The sequence below is a fragment of the Phyllobates terribilis genome, unplaced genomic scaffold, assembly GCF_046119375.1.
Source record: "Phyllobates terribilis strain yellow unplaced genomic scaffold, ASM4611937v1 Scaffold_213__1_contigs__length_3403324, whole genome shotgun sequence".
Taxonomy (NCBI): Eukaryota; Metazoa; Chordata; class Amphibia; order Anura; family Dendrobatidae; genus Phyllobates; species Phyllobates terribilis.
In genome coordinates this window covers 1687874-1709499 of record NW_027362973.1, presented here as the reverse complement: position 1 = coordinate 1709499, position 21626 = coordinate 1687874, and the positions used below count along the sequence as shown (strand labels likewise).

At 42.1% G+C, this 21626-nt stretch overlaps 7 non-coding genes and 1 pseudogene across 7 annotated transcripts; all 8 read left to right on the top strand.

Annotated features, from left to right (window-relative positions):
• The first annotated feature begins 5179 nt into the window (after positions 1 to 5179).
• Positions 5180 to 5367, top strand: LOC141214081 (U2 spliceosomal RNA). Its single transcript, XR_012283409.1, has one exon. It is a non-coding gene; the product is annotated as a U2 spliceosomal RNA (small nuclear RNA).
• Positions 5368 to 6482: 1115 nt separating this feature from the next.
• LOC141213902 (U2 spliceosomal RNA) lies at positions 6483 to 6673 on the top strand. The gene has a single exon (XR_012283235.1). It is a non-coding gene; the product is annotated as a U2 spliceosomal RNA (small nuclear RNA).
• A 1112-nt stretch (positions 6674 to 7785) lies between these two features.
• Positions 7786 to 7976, top strand: LOC141214032 (U2 spliceosomal RNA). Its single transcript, XR_012283363.1, has one exon. It is a non-coding gene; the product is annotated as a U2 spliceosomal RNA (small nuclear RNA).
• Positions 7977 to 9091: 1115 nt separating this feature from the next.
• Positions 9092 to 9282, top strand: LOC141213901 (U2 spliceosomal RNA). Its single transcript, XR_012283234.1, has one exon. It is a non-coding gene; the product is annotated as a U2 spliceosomal RNA (small nuclear RNA).
• A 6231-nt stretch (positions 9283 to 15513) lies between these two features.
• On the top strand, positions 15514 to 15689 carry LOC141214078 (U2 spliceosomal RNA; annotated as a pseudogene).
• A 1112-nt stretch (positions 15690 to 16801) lies between these two features.
• On the top strand, positions 16802 to 16992 carry LOC141213899 (U2 spliceosomal RNA). Its single transcript, XR_012283233.1, has one exon. It is a non-coding gene; the product is annotated as a U2 spliceosomal RNA (small nuclear RNA).
• Positions 16993 to 18107: 1115 nt separating this feature from the next.
• Positions 18108 to 18298, top strand: LOC141213992 (U2 spliceosomal RNA). Its single transcript, XR_012283324.1, has one exon. It is a non-coding gene; the product is annotated as a U2 spliceosomal RNA (small nuclear RNA).
• A 1115-nt stretch (positions 18299 to 19413) lies between these two features.
• LOC141213759 (U2 spliceosomal RNA) lies at positions 19414 to 19604 on the top strand. Its single transcript, XR_012283096.1, has one exon. It is a non-coding gene; the product is annotated as a U2 spliceosomal RNA (small nuclear RNA).
• The last annotated feature ends 2022 nt before the right edge of the window (positions 19605 to 21626 follow it).

Below are 21626 nucleotides of genomic sequence, written 5' to 3'. Positions count from 1 at the left end.
GCCTCTCAGGTGTTTTTGTTTACAGAACTCTGAAAGGCGCAGATTGCAAGCGGTTTGCGATTTGCTTTTTCTTGTTGCGCTACCATGGAGGTTGACGCCAACCTCGTGCCTCACTATGCGAGGCTTAAAAACACTATCCGTATTCATTTCACAGAGGGCGGAAGTGATGAAAGGAAATTGCGGTACGTAGTCCAGGACGTGCTTGAAGGGCTCTTTCATGTGCAGAAGAACGAGATTCTCTCTATCCAGCATTATCCGAGGCGTGGCGATTATGACATCACCTTCACCGGGGAAGGCATTTTTCAGGATGTCCTGGTAAGAGCCAGAAAGGCAAAAAACAATCCTATTCTAAAAGGAATACTAGTTATCGAGCACGTCCTGGATGAGGTAAAAATGGTAATCCTTAAAGTATTTTCTCCTTTCGTTACTTCAGTGGAACTAACATGTTTTCTTGCAATGTACTTTAAAAGTGTAAAATGTATAGGGAAAGTACTTAATGAGTTTCACATATGGACGTCCAAATGGAAATTTCTAGTAACATGTGAAAGAGACCCTAATTTCCCAGGCGGTGTGAAACTCCCTCCTGCACGTTTTAAAATAGGTTCCTCAAATGGAGACTTCTTTTTTTCTGGTATGCCACCCTTTTGTAGAAACTGTGGAAAATATGGCCATTTTAAGGATGACTGTGAGGCAACCTGTAGAAACTGTGCTAGTACAGAACATGACGCCAAAGAATGTCCTCATGATAAAAAATGTAATTTCTGCCAAAAACCTGGTCATTTTTATTTTTCATGCCCACATAGGTTCTGGGAGGCCGAACAGAGACGGAAGGAAAAGGCCAGGACATCCGAAAATGAACCAACAGGTCAGACCACCCCTCAGGAGGAGGAACAACAACCTGGAGCCTCAGCGAGCAAAGAGGGCGATTCGAGTGATGAGGAAAGCTCAGAGGTAATGAAGGGTAACTCCCAAGCAGTGAGGAAAAGTTGGCACCAAGACAACAGGGAGGCTAAAAGAAAGGCGGAAAAGGAACAAAAGGGCATGATCGGTAAAACCAAAAGAGACCGGCAGAAGGTTGACACCGAGCCCGAGGCAAAAACTGGGTTTCCTGGGCCTGAGTCTGAGGCTAACTGGACTACGGTGGGTCCCCATAAAAAGAAAAGAGGGAAGAAAGATGGTTCGAATGGAGCGGCTGATGGGGATCATATGGACACATCTCCTGGTGGGGAGGTGGACGTTGGTCCCCCAAAGGTCCCGGACCCTGCTGACCCCGGTGGGGAGCCGGACCTTGCCAGCTCCATGAGCTCGGGTACATTGCCTTGTACACAACCTTCCCCTGTGTGTCGGCCTCCCCTGGGTGCAGGGGAGCCACCTGGGGACCCACCTGATAAGGATCTGAATGGCCAGCCCATGGAGACCCAGGGTGCTGTTCCTCTTAGTTGTCTCCCAAGCTACTCACATGTAGCGTTGGGTCATTGTCTTGGTGAGTCAAGTTCCTCCTCCATGGAGTCCTTACTTACGATAAATTCGGACGAGGGAAGTAGCTCGAGCGTAAGTGGTCTGGCCGGTTCAGCGGATAGGAAGTAAGTTCCGGATTTCTGTTTTATATAATTTTTTTACTTTCCTCCAATGGCAGAACTTAAGGACATTTCCCTCAATGTGAGGGGTCTAAAATCAAAAACCAGAAGAGTAACATTATTTAATTTTTTAACTTGTCTTACGGCTTCCGTCTTCTTTTTACAGGAATGCAATATCCCTCACACAGTATCCTACAAAAAATACAAAGAGGATTGGAAATGTGGCCCATCAGTGTGGTCCGGGTCAAATGTTACCGGATCAGCAGGGATAGCTATACTTTTTAAGGGAAACGTTCAAATTGATTTTATCCAAGAGATTTTACCAGGTCGTATGTTATTAGTTAAAGCTTTTATTAATGGTGTAAAATGGCAATTTTTAAATTTTTATGGGTCCCCAGATAAAAATGAAAGAGCTGACATGTTAGAGATTTTACCATTATTTATTAATACCTCTGAACCTTTTATCTTGGCAGGTGATTTTAATTGTATTTTAAAGGGTGAAAGTCGGCGCTCTACAGCCGTAAGTAGAAATTATGACAAAACTTCCGGTATGTTAAGTAATATTTTAAGTGATTTTAGACTTGTTGATATTTATAAAGAATGCAACAAGACTAGTTCAGTAGAAGCCGGCTTTACCTGGAGCAATTTAAATTGCAGTTCAAGAATAGATTTTATATTTGGTTCAGAACAAATTTTACCTGATAAATGTGAAACCCACGATAATATCTTCTCAGATCATAAATTTTTATCTTTTAGTGTAAAAATTAATGCTAATAAAAAATGTGGGAAAAAAACTTGGAAAATGAATGTATCCCTTTTAAATGATTCTAAGATTTTATCGGATTTTATTGAATTTTATAAAAACTGCAGGAGGAAGAAAGATGTAAATGTCCCTATAAGTGCCTGGTGGGATAAAATGAAAAAAAAAATAAAAGATTTTTTTATTAAGAAAAGCATATATAAAGCAAAAGAAAAGCTAGAATTATATAATAATTTAAATACCCGGTTACAGACCTTATATAAACTTAGAGAAAATGGTCTAGAAGTAGAAAAAGATATTAAAATACTGAAAGAAGAAATAACAAAATCACTAGAACAAAAAGGGAAAGAGCTCATTTTCCGCTCCAGAATAAAACATGTGGAGGAAGACGAAAAATGTTCTAGATATTTTTTTAAAAAAATTAGAGAGAAAAAAACAGTAATTGAAGATATAGATGGAGAGAAAAATATGGGAAAAATTTTGGAAAAGGTACATGGTTGCTATTTTAATTTTTTTAATGATAAAACAATAGATGAAAATATAATGCAAAATTCCCTAGAAGAAATAACATCTGTTTTAGATACCGCCTCCCAAGAATTTTTATCACAAAACATAACAGAAGAAGAAATTTTACAAACCATAAAAAGTTTTAAAATTGGAAAAGTCCCTGGATCAGACGGTATTCCTATAGAGTTTTATGTAAAATTTTATGATATTTTAAAAGAGGATCTGTTTTATGTTTTTACTGAAGTTTTTAATGATAAGGTTTTATTAAAATCCTGGAAAAAAGGGGAGGTCTCATTATTATATAAGAAAGGTGATAAGACAGACTTAAAAAACTGGAGACCTATAACCCTACTAAACTGTGACTATAAAATAATGGCAAAAATTTGTGCAAACCGCCTTAAAAAAATTATAGGAAAAATAATCCACTCAAACCAAGTATGTGGTGTGCCTGAGCGCAGTATCTGGGACAATCTAAACCTTGTTAAAGACTGTATTGAAGACATTAAAAACAGAAAAGGGAAGATGGCAATTTTATCAATTGACTTCGAAAAAGCTTTTGATCAGATTTCTCATTTTTATCTTTTTAAGGTTTTAGAAAAAATGGGCATACCAGAAAGGTTTTTATTATCTCTTAAAGCGTTTTATAAGGACTGCACAAGTAAGATTTTAGTAAATGGTTTTAAGACACAAGATGTTTTTTTAAAATCAGGGGTAAAACAGGGGTGCCCCCTGTCCCCACTACTTTTTATTTGTGCTCTTGAGCCACTTTTATGTGCAATCCGTAGAGATAGACAAATATGTGGTATCCCTCTACCTGGAAGCAAAGGAACAGAAGCAAAAGTGGTGGGTTACATGGACGATGTGGCGGTCCTTTGCCGAGATGCACCATCACTACAAAACTCACTCAAACAGATCCAATCCTTTTGTACAGCTTCTGGTTTTAAGGTTAATTTTAATAAGAGTAGTATTTTAAATATTGGGGAGATGATTTTACACGATGTTTTTATTCCAATAACTGAATCTATTAATATTTTAGGTATTTCTTTCTGTGAATCCAATAATGGTCTAAATAACTGGGAGGCGGTAGCTCAGAAAGTGAATACGAAAATATGTATGTGGAATATGAGAAAATTAACGATGGAGGGTAAAGTATTAATTATAAAAATGGTCATTTTGCCTCTTTTATTGTATTTGAGTTTGGTTTTCCCTCCCCCTGTAAATATTTTAAAAAAGATCACTAAAGCATGTTTTACTTTTTTCTGGAGTTCTAAGATGGAGAAATTAAAAAGAGAAATTGTAACAAAACCAAAGCTCAAAGGTGGGAAAGACTTTCCAGATTTTAGTAGATTCCTTTTAATTAAATTTTTTTGCTTCTGTTTTAATGCCCTTTTTAAAAATCACTATTGGTCCTTTTTTATGCGTTATAACACTGGTTTTTTTATGAGAAAGTTTGGGTGGTTTGAAACGGTTTTATCATCTCCATATGCTTTTAAACTGCCAACGCATTATTTAATTTTAGAAAAAATAGTGATTCATTTTAATTTAGGGGGTAAAGAAGCGGGAGATCTACAAAATAGTAAGAAATTAATTAAAAGTCTTTGTAAAAATGAAGAGTTATGTAACATTGAGCGCTATGATGATGAACAAATATTGAATATATGGAAAGTCATTAATGCAAAATATCTTTTTAATATACAGAAAGATTTGGCTTGGAGCTGCGCACACCAATGTCTTCCGTGCCGGGCATTCCAACATAGAAGAGGACTCGTGAGGTCTGCCATTTGCCCAAGAAGCGGATGTCAAGAGGAGGAATCAGTGAAACATCTACTATGGACTTGTCCTTTTGCAAAAGCGTTCTGGAGAAAATTGCTCCCTCTGATGGAAAAAGTGGCAGACCTCAAAGACTTTAACTACGCCACAATACTTTATGGACTTATGGAATGCCCAACAAAAGACCAAAAAATTATGGCATGGAAGACAATAAATTGCGCCAAAATAGCTCTCTGGAAAGCCCGAAATATTTTAATTTTTAATCATGATGAATTGTCTTTAAATGATGTTTTTAGTTTTTGTTTAAGTGAAATGTATGTATATTTTTTATTAGATAAAAAAAATAATCCAAATATCTCCCTAAAATGGGATGTCAATGTATGGAACACATTTTGAATTTTTGTAACATTTTATTAATTTGAATATATGCAAATTTTTATCCTATTTGAATAATTTATGCTTTTAAGTCTCGTATGTTTCGAGACAATGTATAAAAATTTGTAATGATGTAAAATGTTGCTTTTATTTCTGTACATCTGTGTAATTTTTAAATAAAACTGGTTTTATCCCTGTGAGGGGATAGCCAAATTAAAAAAAAAATCTGTTCTTATCAGTTTAATATCTGATACGTCCCCTATCTGGGGACCATATATTAAATGGATTTTTAGAACAGGGAGATGGAAAAAGAGCTTGCTCTGTCCACTCCACGCATTGACCTGGTATTGCAGTATCTCCAGGACCGGTGCACCCCTTCTTTAATGCAGTTTCTAAAATCAGAAAGAATTGAATTCAATGTTTTTTGTTCATTTTGCTTGTTTGTCGGATTTTGGGATGGACTCTTTGGCTTTGCTTTTCTTCTCCTCATTGGATTTTTCATGTTCAAAGTTGCAGAAGCCAGATTACAAGCTCATTTTGGTTCAACTTCAGCAACTGTGCATTGCATTGCCATGTAATGTGATGCAATGCTATCTTTCTAGCTCTCCCTTTTTACTTCCTTTTGGATAAACAGACATATTAGGCAAGCATTTTGGAGCTTTCACCTAAATAACTACAGGTGGTGAGATAAGCTGCACAATATAATTGACCTTTCAGTATATTGTTGCACACACACCATCTATTTAGCAAATGCCCTTGTTATCAACAGCAGCCTTTTAAACTCACCTGAGCTAACAGGTATGTGCGCTGGTTACTCTGCTGCGCTTAAAATTTCTTTTTTGGTTTGCTACAATGCCTTTTCTGAAACGTTGTCTCCCTCTGCTGGAACACTGACTTCTTTCATTTAATGCCTGCAGACTATAAAAGAGAACCCAACCCAAAAAGTTTGGTTGATTAGTCTGTGGCATTCTGTTAAACTGTTGCTTATGGCGGTCTCTGTGAGCTTCTCAGCGACATTCAGCCAGCCAGGTATCCTGCCTGCAGTAGATGGAATGTGGCAATGGAACGCTGGCTGCGCGTGTCATAATAGGCTCTGAGCCTTTATATACCTGTGCACAGCAGCAGCCACCTTCAGTCTGCTGCTGGACAGCCAGCAGCAGCAGCAGCAGGAGAGGTATGTAATCAGGAGCCCTCCTGCTAAGGGTAGACAGCTGCTCGTTCCACCCCACCCCCCGCCTTAATTGGTTCTCCTCCCTTCCAACGGTGTTGAGGCGGGTGGGAACAGCAGGGGGTGAAGGTGCTGTGTTTAAAGAGGTGGAGTTATGCAGATCTAAAACGCGTGGATTGCAGCAGCAGCAAGCCGAAAAGTCCAGGCATGTAAGGGATCTATAGGTTGACAACATGTCTTCTTAACGGGAGTCCAGGAGCTCATCTCCACAAATGGACTTTTCAGGATCCTTGGGTGGCTCCGTAGTTTGAAACCAATTCTGGTTATCGCTTCTCGGCCTTTTGGCTAAGATCAAGTGTAGTATCTGTTCTTATCAGTTTAATATCTGATACGTCCCCTATCTGGGGACCATATATTAAATGGATTTTTAGAACAGGGAGATGGAAAAAGAGCTTGCTCTGTCCACTCCACGCATTGACCTGGTATTGCAGTATCTCCAGGACCGGTGCACCCCTTCTTTAATGCAGTTTCTAAAATCAGAAAGAATTGAATTCAATGTTTTTTGTTCATTTTGCTTGTTTGTCGGATTTTGGGATGGACTCTTTGGCTTTGCTTTTCTTCTCCTCATTGGATTTTTCATGTTCAAAGTTGCAGAAGCCAGATTACAAGCTCATTTTGGTTCAACTTCAGCAACTGTGCATTGCATTGCCATGTAATGTGATGCAATGCTATCTTTCTAGCTCTCCCTTTTTACTTCCTTTTGGATAAACAGACATATTAGGCAAGCATTTTGGAGCTTTCACCTAAATAACTACAGGTGGTGAGATAAGCTGCACAATATAATTGACCTTTCAGTATATTGTTGCACACACACCATCTATTTAGCAAATGCCCTTGTTATCAACAGCAGCCTTTTAAACTCACCTGAGCTAACAGGTATGTGCGCTGGTTACTCTGCTGCGCTTAAAATTTCTTTTTTGGTTTGCTACAATGCCTTTTCTGAAATGTTGTCTCCCTCTGCTGGAACACTGACTTCTTTCATTTAATGCCTGCAGACTATAAAAGAGAACCCAACCCAAAAAGTTTGGTTGATTAGTCTGTGGCATTCTGTTAAACTGTTGCTTATGGCGGTCTCTGTGAGCTTCTCAGCGACATTCAGCCAGCCAGGTATCCTGCCTGCAGTAGATGGAATGTGGCAATGGAACGCTGGCTGCGCGTGTCATAATAGGCTCTGAGCCTTTATATACCTGTGCACAGCAGCAGCCACCTTCAGTCTGCTGCTGGACAGCCAGCAGCAGCAGCAGGAGAGGTATGTAATCAGGAGCCCTCCTGCTAAGGGTAGACAGCTGCTCGTTCCACCCCACCCCCCGCCTTAATTGGTTCTCCTCCCTTCCAACGGTGTTGAGGCAGGTGGGAACAGCAGGGGGTGAAGGTGCTGTGTTTAAAGAGGTGGAGTTATGCAGATCTAAAACGCGTGGATTGCAGCAGCAGCAAGCCGAAAAGTGCAGGCATGTAAGGGATCTAGATGTTGACAACATGTCTTCTTAACGGGAGTCCAGGAGCTCATCTCCACAAATGGACTTTTCAGGATCCTTGGGTGGCTCCGTAGTTTGAAACCAATTCTGGTTATCGCTTCTCGGCCTTTTGGCTAAGATCAAGTGTAGTATCTGTTCTTATCAGTTTAATATCTGATACGTCCCCTATCTGGGGACCATATATTAAATGGATTTTTAGAACAGGGAGATGGAAAAAAAGCTTGCTCTGTCCACTCCACGCATTGACCTGGTATTGCAGTATCTCCAGGACCGGTGCACCCCTTCTTTAATGCAGTTTCTAAAATCAGAAAGAATTGAATTCAATGTTTTTTGTTCATTTTGCTTGTTTGTCGGATTTTGGGATGGACTCTTTGGCTTTGCTTTTCTTCTCCTCATTGGATTTTTCATGTTCAAAGTTGCAGAAGCCAGATTACAAGCTCATTTTGGTTCAACTTCAGCAACTGTGCATTGCATTGCCATGTAATGTGATGCAATGCTATCTTTCTAGCTCTCCCTTTTTACTTCCTTTTCGATAAACAGACATATTAGGCAAGCATTTTGGAGCTTTCACCTAAATAACTACAGGTGGTGAGATAAGCTGCACAATATAATTGACCTTTCAGTATATTGTTGCACACACACCATCTATTTAGCAAATGCCCTTGTTATCAACAGCAGCCTTTTAAACTCACCTGAGCTAACACGTATGTGCGCTGGTTACTCTGCTGCGCTTAAAATTTCTTTTTTGGTTTGCTACAATGCCTTTTCTGAAACGTTGTCTCCCTCTGCTGGAACACTGACTTCTTTCATTTAATGCCTGCAGACTATAAAAGAGAACCCAACCCAAAAAGTTTGGTTGATTAGTCTGTGGCATTCTGTTAAACTGTTGCTTATGGCGGTCTCTGTGAGCTTCTCAGCGACATTCAGCCAGCCAGGTATCCTGCCTGCAGTAGATGGAATGTGGCAATGGAACGCTGGCTGCGCGTGTCATAATAGGCTCTGAGCCTTTATATACCTGTGCACAGCAGCAGCCACCTTCAGTCTGCTGCTGGACAGCCAGCAGCAGCAGCAGCAGGAGAGGTATGTAATCAGGAGCCCTCCTGCTAAGGGTAGACAGCTGCTCGTTCCACCCCACCCCCCGCCTTAATTGGTTCTCCTCCCTTCCAACGGTGTTGAGGCGGGTGGGAACAGCAGGGGGTGAAGGTGCTGTGTTTAAAGAGGTGGAGTTATGCAGATCTAAAACGCGTGGATTGCAGCAGCAGCAAGCCGAAAAGTGCAGGCATGTAAGGGATCTAGAGGTTGACAACATGTCTTCTTAACGGGAGTCCAGGAGCTTATCTCCACAAATGGACTTTTCAGGATCCTTGGGTGGCTCCGTAGTTTGAAACCAATTCTGGTTATCGCTTCTCGGCCTTTTGGCTAAGATCAAGTGTAGTATCTGTTCTTATCAGTTTAATATCTGATACGTCCCCTATCTGGGGACCATATATTAAATGGATTTTTAGAACAGGGAGATGGAAAAAGAGCTTGCTCTGTCCACTCCACGCATTGACCTGGTATTGCAGTATCTCCAGGACCGGTGCACCCCTTCTTTAATGCAGTTTCTAAAATCAGAAAGAATTGAATTCAATGTTTTTTGTTCATTTTGCTTGTTTGTCGGGTTTTGGGATGGACTCTTTGGCTTTGCTTTTCTTCTCCTCATTGGATTTTTCATGTTCAAAGTTGCAGAAGCCAGATTACAAGCTCATTTTTGTTCAACTTCAGCAACTGTGCATTGCATTGCCATGTAATGTGATGCAATGCTATCTTTCTAGCTCTCCCTTTTTACTTCCTTTTGGATAAACAGACATATTAGGCAAGCATTTTGGAGCTTTCACCTAAATAACTACAGGTGGTGAGATAAGCTGCACAATATAATTGACCTTTCAGTATATTGTTGCACACACATCATCTATTTAGCAAATGCCCTTGTTATCAACAGCAGCCTTTTAAACTCACCTGAGCTAACAGGTATGTGCGCTGGTTACTCTGCTGCGCTTAAAATTTCTTTTTTGGTTTGCTACAATGCCTTTTCTGAAACGTTGTCTCCCTCTGCTGGAACACTGACTTCTTTCATTTAATGCCTGCAGACTATAAAAGAGAACCCAACCCAAAAAGTTTGGTTGATTAGTCTGTGGCATTCTTTTAAACTGTTGCTTATGGCGGTCTCTGTGAGCTTCTCAGCGACATTCAGCCAGCCAGGTATCCTGCCTGCAGTAGATGGAATGTGGCAATGGAACGCTGGCTGCGCGTGTCATAATAGGCTCTGAGCCTTTATATACCTGTGCACAGCAGCAGCCACCTTCAGTCTGCTGCTGGACAGCCAGCAGCAGCAGCAGCAGGAGAGGTATGTAATCAGGAGCCCTCCTGCTAAGGGTAGACAGCTGCTCGTTCCACCCCACCCCCCGCCTTAATTGGTTCTCCTCCCTTCCAACGGTGTTGAGGCGGGTGGGAACAGCAGGGGGTGAAGGTGCTGTGTTTAAAGAGGTGGAGTTATGCAGATCTAAAACGCGTGGATTGCAGCAGCAGCAAGCCGAAAAGTGCAGGCATGTAAGGGATCTAGAGGTTGACAACATGTCTTCTTAACGGGAGTCCAGGAGCTCATCTCCACAAATGGACTTTTCAGGATCCTTGGGTGGCTCCGTAGTTTGAAACCAATTCTGGTTATCGCTTCTCGGCCTTTTGGCTAAGATACCACATCTTGCCAGAAGGATTCTAAGCCAATCGTGCCCTTGGCCTTGAGGCATCGGCGGTGTAAAAGCCGTCTTAAGCCTCATGCTGCTTTAGGGGGCAGATACGCAAAGAAACCAAGAAGGCGATCGACCCTATCTACCTTTTGAAGATGGCATCAGCAGTAGCGGCCGCAGTGCGCTATGCCAGAGCTGGTGACCTTCGCATCAAGAACTCTTTCAAGATCGAAGTGGACGATGCATCCAAGGAGAAGTTGACCTTGAAGTTTTTCGTGAGGAGAGTGCTGCTGGAGATCCTAGGAGTAAAGAGGGAAGACATCCTGGCCCTTCAAGATCGCCCCGGTTCCTTCACTTTGACTCTGGAGTCGGAGTATGCGTGCCAGAACCTCTTCCGCCAGATTCACCTGCACCTTTCAGATGAGGATCTTAAAGGACTCACCTTTGTCATCCTTTACTCCGGTGGAGAGAAGCCGCTCGTGGTTCAGATGAGCAACCCTCATGTTCCCTTAGTTAATATTATTTGCTTTCTTCAAAACTATTTCCCAGAACTGCGGTATTCCCACAAGGTCATGAATGAGGAAAACCTCTGGACGGGAAAGCATAAATTTTTTGTTAAATTTTGTGAAGATCCAAATGGCATTGGTGGTCAGCGTCATCCTCCGTCAAGTTTCCTGATCGGTAGGGAGCGGGGGCGCCTCTTCTACCCGGACATGCCCCTCTTCTGCCGGAAATGCATGTGTTTCGGTCACACTTATGAGAACTGCAAGGAGGAGGTGGCAATCTGTAAGAAGTGCTACAAGCATGGACATGCCACAATGGACTGTACCAATGAGATGGTGTGCAACATCTGCCGGGTCCCAGGTCACTCCTTCCGGGAGTGTCCTTTGAAGAAAAAGGCGGAAACCTATGCTGAAACGCTGGCAAAGCAACCTGCCCGTGTGCCTCCATCTGCTCCCGGGGGGCAGAGGCAACCCTCTGCTGTTCCTGCTCCTGCGGGTGCGTCTACAGCGCGGGGGCAGTCTTCTAGCTCTCCAGTACCTGCTCCACAGACCAAGCCTGCTAGTACATCAGGTGGTACGTCTGCACCTGCTGCACAGAGGAAGCCAACCAACCCTCCTGCTCCTGCTGCTAAGGGGGGTCCCACCGGTGCTCCTGTATCTACTGTGCGAACACAACCCCCTGTAGGCGGGTCCACAAGCACTTCAGTGCCTGCTGCACAGGGAAAACCTGCCAGTTCTCCTATTCCTGCTGCGCATAAGCCCACGTCTATGCAGAAACCTCCAGCTGAGAAACCTGTCCGTCCTGAGAGGAGGGAAGCTTCATCTAAGGACTGGGCTGCTGATTCTGATCCGGGTGATATGGTGGTGGAGGGGAGTCCCTCTGCTGAAATCGGGACATTTAGCTCGGAGGAAGAAGCAATGGAGCTGGAAACTCGTAGGAAAAGGAAAACAGATGATAGGTCTGATGAGAATGTGGCCAGGGAGACTTCCAAGAAGTGTCCATTAAAACCAAGTCTTCTGCAATACAAGCCAATGGCTCCCGCTGCCCCTCCTGAGGAGCCAAGGCCTTCAGACCCTATAAACATTTCTTTTTCGGACTCAGAAGTGCAGAGCCCGTTAACATCGGTGGGCTTTATGTCTGATTCTGACAGTAGTGTGACCTGAACTAACCTATCATGACCTCATCAATTAAAGTAGCCTCGCTCAATGTGAGGAGTATAAGGGGCTCTACAAGAAGGGCTGCTTTGTTTTCCTACCTGTCAACAGTGGACTGTGATGTCTTTTGTTTGCAAGAATGTAACATTGACTTTGATATGAATTATGCAGATTTAAGAAAAGATTGGCCTCATGGGCCCTCTATCTGGTCCGGAGATAATGAAAATCGTTCCTCTGGCATTGGAGTGCTGTTTAGGTCGTATGACTTTAAAATCAACTCTTTTGTGGACATTTCTTCTGGACGTGCTCTTTTCTTAAATATTAGTTTTAAAGGTGTGGACTTTAGACTTTTGAACATTTATGCTTCTCCGGTGAAGGAAGAGAGACATCAGTTGTTTGAAGATGTGCAATATTACCTACCTGGTTCATCGCCTCTGATGTTCTGTGGGGATTTCAATTGTGTCTTGCCTGGTGAAGGGAGAAGCGGGAGTTCCACCGTTCCTAAAAAAGACAAAACAGAGAAACAACTAAAGGATTTGTTAACTGATTTTTTTCTTAGAGACTCCTGGAAAGAGATCCGTAGTAATGATCCCGGTTATACTTGGGAGAACTCTTCTTCTAAATCTCGTATTGATTTTATTTTCATGTCCCAATATGTGAATGTCAAATCTGTTGTCTTAATCCCAAACATTTTTTCAGATCATAAGATGTTGCTATCAGAGTTAGAATTACCTGGGCTTGTCAAGGCAAGAGGAGTTTGGAGGCTAAATACAACATTGTTACAAGATCCTAAGGTAAGAACAGATTTTAAAGCGTTTTTTAATTATTTAAGAACAAAACAACAAAAATTTTTAACTCTGCTAGAATGGTGGGAATACAGCAAGATGAAGATAAAAAGTTTTTTTATCAAGGTCAGCATAGCCAATGCAAGAGAAAAGTCCGCTTGGCATAAAAGGCTTATTACTAAATTGCAGACCTGTTATCAACTAAGAGATGTGGGACTTGAAATGGACGATTTAATTGAAGCAACAAAAAAAGAAATTAAAAAGAGTATAGAGTCGAAGGGTAAGGAAATAATTTATAACTCAAAAATTGAAGTGATGGAGAAAAATGAAAAGTGCTCAAGATTTTTTTTTAAAAAAGTAGTTGCTGCTAAGGAAATGATAACAGAATTAGAGGGTGAAACTACAACTGAAGGTATGCTCAACCAAGCTCACCAGTTTTATCAGCAGCTTTTTAATGAGAAAACTATAGACCAGTCTTTTACTGAAGATGCCCTTAATTCATTAAAAAATAGTCTGAGCCGCGAAGACCAAGAATTGTTATGCACTGAAGTCACCTTGTCGGAAGTAGATGCTGCTATCAAAAGTTTTTCCTATGGGAAAACCCCTGGTTCTGACGGTTTGCCTGTTGAATTTTATCGTGAATTTTGGAATTTTTTAAAACCCGACTTGTTTTTAGTAATCAAAGAAGCTTTTAAGTGTGATATCCTGCCTATATCTTGGAGAAGTGGTCTGGTCTCCCTGATTTTTAAAAAAGGAGCCAAATCCCATCTGGCAAACTGGAGACCAATCACACTGTTGAATGTTGATTACAAGTTGATGTCCAAAATTTTAGTGAACCGTTTTAAAAAAGTTTTATCCAAAGTTATTTATGAAGACCAGGTATGTGGGGTGCCAGGAAGAGGAGTTGCGGAGCATCTCAATACCATCCGCGATGTCATATGGTACCAGCAATCCAGGAAGCAAGACTTAGCAATTTTATCGTTGGATTTTCAAAAGGCTTTTGATCGTGTCTCTCATTGTTTTTTATGGTTGGTTTTAAAAAAAATGGGCTTCCCTGAAATTTTTATCAAGCAAGTGGCACTTTTATATAAGAACTCTTTTAGTAAAATTTTAATCAATGGATTTTTGTCTAATGAAGTGTTTTTGCATTCAGGTGTGAAGCAAGGCTGCCCTTTGTCCCCAGTGCTATTTATATGTGCAATAGAGCCTCTTTTATCTATGCTACGAGAGGATAAAGTGATTAAAGGTGTCCCTATCCCTGGAGGACATGGAAGAGATGTGAAGGTAATGGGCTACATGGATGATATTACTATTTTTTGTTCATCACCTGCCGCTCTCAGGAGAGCTATAAGAACGACCAATTTTTTTTGTGAAGCCTCAGGTTTTAAGTTAAACATTGAGAAATGTGATTGTTTTGTCCGTGGCAATTGGGCGGATGTGTCCATCCCTGATCTCCCGATGCAGTCAGAGAAGATTAAAATTCTGGGCGTGATTTTTGATCGACAGAATGATGGAATGAAGAGCTGGGATGGAGTAAGGGACAAAATACAAAAGAAGATTGACTTTTGGAAATTAAGAAAATTAACAATCGAAGGTAAAGTTTTAATTATTAAGGCCCTTCTGCTTCCTGTCATGTTATATCTCAGTTATGTTTATCCCCCAAGTGACCTTACAGCGAGAAGATTACAGAGAATGCTGTTTGAATTTGTGTGGAACTCTAAGTTCGAAAAGGTGAAGAGAGAAACAATGTACAAGATGCACCACCTTGGTGGTAAGGATGTTCCCAACGTCAAACTGTTTTTATACTCCAAGTTTTTTAGCCTCTGTTTTAAATATATGTTTGCTTCAAGCCCTTGGGCACATTTTTTAAGATATGCAGCTGGCCACATTTTTAGGAGGCGAAAGTGGATATCCATTTCTTTAACAAGCCCAGTGTTGTTATCACCTCCACAACAATATGCCATCCTGGAGAAAGTTATCAGATTATATGGCCTAGATTCTTTTGAGATGGAGACATTGAAGAATGCAAGGAAGCTGCTGCAGCAATTAAAAAAGAAAGAAACTTTGACGCCCATAAGCCATTATTCATATAGCAGAGTCACTAAAATATGGAATTTAACAAATGCACCTTACCTGATGAATCAACATAAAGACTTAGCTTGGATGATTGTGCAGGAATGTTTACCGACTCGTGATTTCCAGTATAAAAGAAGACTGAGCACTATACAAACCTGCCCGAGGCATCAGTGCAATAATGATGAGACTACAATGCACCTTATTTGGAATTGTGATTTTGCACAGCAAGTGTGGAAAGACTGTGGTGAGCTTTTAAAATTTTTATCTGGTCTTAATTTTTTAAGCCATGAAGTGGTTTTATATGGGATTTTACCAAACATGACGAAAGAAAAAGAGAGAGTTTTATGGTGCACTTTGAGTTGTGTTAAAAGTGCTCTATGGAAGACCAGAAACATATTGTTGTTTAAAAGAGACTATATAGAAGTCAAGGATTGTATAAGACTGGCATTAAGTGAAATTTATATGTACTACCTAATGGATATGAAGAAGCTTGGAAAGAAAAGAGCCCTGAGTATATGGAACTATCACCTATGGAAGATGTTATTTTAAAGCTCTAAAGAAAAGATAAAGACTACGATATTTTAAATATAAACGCAAAATCTGTTCTTATCAGTTTAATATCTGATACGTCCCCTATCTGGGGACCATATATTAAATGGATTTTTAGAACAGGGAGATGGAAAAAGAGCTTGCTCTGTCCACTCCACGCATTGACCTGGTATTGCAGTATCTCCAGGACCGGTGCACCCCTTCTTTAATGCAGTTTCTAAAATCAGAAAGAATTGAATTCAATGTTTTTTGTTCATTTTGCTTGTTTGTCGGATTTTGGGATGGACTCTTTGGCTTTGCTTTTCTTCTCCTCATTGGATTTTTCATGTTCAAAGTTGCAGAAGCCAGATTACAAGCTCATTTTGGTTCAACTTCAGCAACTGTGCATTGCATTGCCATGTAATGTGATGCAATGCTATCTTTCTAGCTCTCCCTTTTTACTTCCTTTTGGATAAACAGACATATTAGGCAAGCATTTTGGAGCTTTCACCTAAATAACTACAGGTGGTGAGATAAGCTGCACAATATAATTGACCTTTCAGTATATTGTTGCACACACACCATCTATTTAGCAAATGCCCTTGTTATCAACAGCAGCCTTTTAAACTCACCTGAGCTAACAGGTATGTGCGCTGGTTACTCTGCTGCGCTTAAAATTTCTTTTTTGGTTTGCTACAATGCCTTTTCTGAAACGTTGTCTCCCTCTGCTGGAACACTGACTTCTTTCATTTAATGCCTGCAGACTATAAAAGAGAACCCAACCCAAAAAGTTTGGTTGATTAGTCTGTGGCATTCTGTTAAACTGTTGCTTATGGCGGTCTCTGTGAGCTTCTCAGCGACATTCAGCCAGCCAGGTATCCTGCCTGCAGTAGATGGAATGTGGCAATGGAACGCTGGCTGCGCGTGTCATAATAGGCTCTGAGCCTTTATATACCTGTGCACAGCAGCAGCCACCTTCAGTCTGCTGCTGGACAGCCAGCAGCAGCAGCAGGAGAGGTATGTAATCAGGAGCCCTCCTGCTAAGGGTAGACAGCTGCTCGTTCCACCCCACCCCCCGCCTTAATTGGTTCTCCTCCCTTCCAACGGTGTTGAGGCGGGTGGGAACAGCAGGGGGTGAAGGTGCTGTGTTTAAAGAGGTGGAGTTATGCAGATCTAAAACGCGTGGATTGCAGCAGCAGCAAGCCGAAAAGTGCAGGCATGTAAGGGATCTAGAGGTTGACAACATGTCTTCTTAACGGGAGTCCAGGAGCTCATCTCCACAAATGGACTTTTCAGGATCCTTGGGTGGCTCCGTAGTTTGAAACCAATTCTGGTTATCGCTTCTCGGCCTTTTGGCTAAGATCAAGTGTAGTATCTGTTCTTATCAGTTTAATATCTGATACGTCCCCTATCTGGGGACCATATATTAAATGGATTTTTAGAACAGGGAGATGGAAAAAGAGCTTGCTCTGTCCACTCCACGCATTGACCTGGTATTGCAGTATCTCCAGGACCGGTGCACCCCTTCTTTAATGCAGTTTCTAAAATCAGAAAGAATTGAATTCAATGTTTTTTGTTCATTTTGCTTGTTTGTCGGATTTTGGGATGGACTCTTTGGCTTTGCTTTTCTTCTCCTCATTGGATTTTTCATGTTCAAAGTTGCAGAAGCCAGATTACAAGCTCATTTTGGTTCAACTTCAGCAACTGTGCATTGCATTGCCATGTAATGTGATGCAATGCTATCTTTCTAGCTCTCCCTTTTTACTTCCTTTTGGATAAACAGACATATTAGGCAAGCATTTTGGAGCTTTCACCTAAATAACTACAGGTGGTGAGATAAGCTGCACAATATAATTGACCTTTCAGTATATTGTTGCACACACACCATCTATTTAGCAAATGCCCTTGTTATCAACAGCAGCCTTTTAAACTCACCTGAGCTAACAGGTATGTGCGCTGGTTACTCTGCTGCGCTTAAAATTTCTTTTTTGGTTTGCTACAATGCCTTTTCTGAAACGTTGTCTCCCTCTGCTGGAACACTGACTTCTTTCATTTAATGCCTGCAGACTATAAAAGAGAACCCAACCCAAAAAGTTTGGTTGATTAGTCTGTGGCATTCTGTTAAACTGTTGCTTATGGCGGTCTCTGTGAGCTTCTCAGCGACATTCAGCCAGCCAGGTATCCTGCCTGCAGCAGATGGAATGTGGCAATGGAACGCTGGCTGCGCGTGTCATAATAGGCTCTGAGCCTTTATATACCTGTGCACAGCAGCAGCCACCTTCAGTCTGCTGCTGGACAGCCAGCAGCAGCAGCAGCAGGAGAGGTATGTAATCAGGAGCCCTCCTGCTAAGGGTAGACAGCTGCTCGTTCCACCCCACCCCCCGCCTTAATTGGTTCTCCTCCCTTCCAACGGTGTTGAGGCGGGTGGGAACAGCAGGGGGTGAAGGTGCTGTGTTTAAAGAGGTGGAGTTATGCAGATCTAAAACGCGTGGATTGCAGCAGCAGCAAGCCGAAAAGTGCAGGCATGTAAGGGATCTAGAGGTTGACAACATGTCTTCTTAACGGGAGTCCAGGAGCTCATCTCCACAAATGGACTTTTCAGGATCCTTGGGTGGCTCCGTAGTTTGAAACCAATTCTGGTTATCGCTTCTCGGCCTTTTGGCTAAGATCAAGTGTAGTATCTGTTCTTATCAGTTTAATATCTGATACGTCCCCTATCTGGGGACCATATATTAAATGGATTTTTAGAACAGGGAGATGGAAAAAGAGCTTGCTCTGTCCACTCCATGCATTGACCTGGTATTGCAGTATCTCCAGGACCGGTGCACCCCTTCTTTAATGCAGTTTCTAAAATCAGAAAGAATTGAATTCAATGTTTTTTGTTCATTTTGCTTGTTTGTCGGATTTTGGGATGGACTCTTTGGCTTTGCTTTTCTTCTCCTCATTGGATTTTTCATGTTCAAAGTTGCAGAAGCCAGATTACAAGCTCATTTTGGTTCAACTTCAGCAACTGTGCATTGCATTGCCATGTAATGTGATGCAATGCTATCTTTCTAGCTCTCCCTTTTTACTTCCTTTTGGATAAACAGACATATTAGGCAAGCATTTTGGAGCTTTCACCTAAATAACTACAGGTGGTGAGATAAGCTGCACAATATAATTGACCTTTCAGTATATTGTTGCACACACACCATCTATTTAGCAAATGCCCTTGTTATCAACAGCAGCCTTTTAAACTCACCTGAGCTAACAGGTATGTGCGCTGGTTACTCTGCTGCGCTTAAAATTTCTTTTTTGGTTTGCTACAATGCCTTTTCTGAAACGTTGTCTCCCTCTGCTGGAACACTGACTTCTTTCATTTAATGCCTGCAGACTATAAAAGAGAACCCAACCCAAAAAGTTTGGTTGATTAGTCTGTGGCATTCTGTTAAACTGTTGCTTATGGCGGTCTCTGTGAGCTTCTCAGCGACATTCAGCCAGCCAGGTATCCTGCCTGCAGTAGATGGAATGTGGCAATGGAACGCTGGCTGCGCGTGTCATAATAGGCTCTGAGCCTTTATATACCTGTGCACAGCAGCAGCCACCTTCAGTCTGCTGCTGGACAGCCAGCAGCAGCAGCAGCAGGAGAGGTATGTAATCAGGAGCCCTCCTGCTAAGGGTAGACAGCTGCTCGTTCCACCCCACCCCCCGCCTTAATTGGTTCTCCTCCCTTCCAACGGTGTTGAGGCGGGTGGGAACAGCAGGGGGTGAAGGTGCTGTGTTTAAAGAGGTGGAGTTATGCAGATCTAAAACGCGTGGATTGCAGCAGCAGCAAGCCGAAAAGTGCAGGCATGTAAGGGATCTAGAGGTTGACAACATGTCTTCTTAACGGGAGTCCAGGAGCTCATCTCCACAAATGGACTTTTCAGGATCCTTGGGTGGCTCCGTAGTTTGAAACCAATTCTGGTTATCGCTTCTCGGCCTTTTGGCTAAGATCAAGTGTAGTATCTGTTCTTATCAGTTTAATATCTGATACGTCCCCTATCTGGGGACCATATATTAAATGGATTTTTAGAACAGGGAGATGGAAAAAGAGCTTGCTCTGTCAACTCCACGCATTGACCTGGTATTGCAGTATCTCCAGGACCGGTGCACCCCTTCTTTAATGCAGTTTCTAAAATCAGAAAGAATTGAATTCAATGTTTTTTGTTCATTTTGCTTGTTTGTCGGATTTTGGGATGGACTCTTTGGCTTTGCTTTTCTTCTCCTCATTGGATTTTTCATGTTCAAAGTTGCAGAAGCCAGATTACAAGCTCATTTTGGTTCAACTTCAGCAACTGTGCATTGCATTGCCATGTAATGTGATGCAATGCTATCTTTCTAGCTCTCCCTTTTTACTTCCTTTTGGATAAACAGACATATTAGGCAAGCATTTTGGAGCTTTCACCTAAATAACTACAGGTGGTGAGATAAGCTGCACAATATAATTGACCTTTCAGTATATTGTTGCACACACACCATCTATTTAGCAAATGCCCTTGCTATCAACAGCAGCCTTTTAAACTCACCTGAGCTAACAGGTATGTGCGCTGGTTACTCTGCTGCGCTTAAAATTTCTTTTTTGGTTTGCTACAATGCCTTTTCTGAAACGTTGTCTCCCTCTGCTGGAACACTGACTTCTTTCATTTAATGCCTGCAGACTATAAAAGAGAACCCAACCCAAAAAGTTTGGTTGATTAGTATGTGGCATTCTGTTAAACTGTTGCTTATGGCGGTCTCTGTGAGCTTCTCAGCGACATTCAGCCAGCCAGGTATCCTGCCTGCAGTAGATGGAATGTGGCAATGGAACGCTGGCTGCGCGTGTCATAATAGGCTCTGAGCCTTTATATACCTGTGCACAGCAGCAGCCACCTTCAGTCTGCTGCTGGACAGCCAGCAGCAGCAGCAGCAGGAGAGGTATGTAATCAGGAGCCCTCCTGCTAAGGGTAGACAGCTGCTCGTTCCACCCCACCCCCCGCCTTAATTGGTTCTCCTCCCTTCCAACGGTGTTGAGGCGGGTGGGAACAGCAGGGGGTGAAGGTGCTGTGTTTAAAGAGGTGGAGTTATGCAGATCTAAAACGCGTGGATTGCAGCAGCAGCAAGCCGAAAAGTGCAGGCATGTAAGGGATCTAGAGGTTGACAACATGTCTTCTTAACGGGAGTCCAGGAGCTCATCTCCACAAATGGACTTTTCAGGATCCTTGGGTGGCTCCGTAGTTTGAAACCAATTCTGGTTATCGCTTCTCGGCCTTTTGGCTCAGATCGGGGTGTTTGCCTCGGTCTGGGCTGAGGGGTGCGTATTTTCGGCTCGTGTGGTGGAGAAAGCGATCCGTGCCTTGGGCATTACAATGGCGGCTGTAAAGAATACCGTGCGATTGGAGGTTATTGAGGACCACAGACATAACATCGGCTTGGAATTTATTGTCCGGAATATAGTGATGGAATTGACGGGATTTAAACTGGAGAAGATTTTTTGTATCCAGGAGTTTCCTAAAGCTGGTAATTATGACATTTCTTTCTACTTGGAAGCAGACTGTTTGACTTTCTTTCAGCGTTTAAAAGAGAAAAGACATCATGAGTATTTACAATTTATAATCCCTAAGCCTTTGTTTTCTAATATTGAAAGGCCCATTACTGTACACATGTATAACCCGTTTGTGGAGATCCCTTTGATTAGAGCTTTCTTATCACGGTATTGCTCAGTAATAAGGGGGGGAATCATGCAAAAGAATATTTTTGCTGTTTTCAATGGGAATGTGAAATTTTGGGCTCGTTTCAAATCTGACCCTGAGGGTATTGGTGGAACCATGCACCCACCTGCAAATTTCTCCATTGGAGGAAATAGAGGATTCCTACATTATCCTGGTCAGCCCTCTTTTTGTAGGAAATGTTTTTGTTATGGCCATATAGCTGCGGAATGTACCTCTGATGTAACTTGTAGGAATTGTAAAAAATCAGGGCATGAAGCCTTTGAATGTCCCTATCCTGCAATGTGTGACTTATGTGGTGAAAATGGCCACACTTGTAGATCATGTCCTAATGTTAGCCGTCAGGTTTTTTTGGCGCGTCTTAATACTGAGAGACGTAGGACATGGGGGGAGAGACAGGGGGCTCCTCAGGCACAGGAGGGCCCTACTGAAATC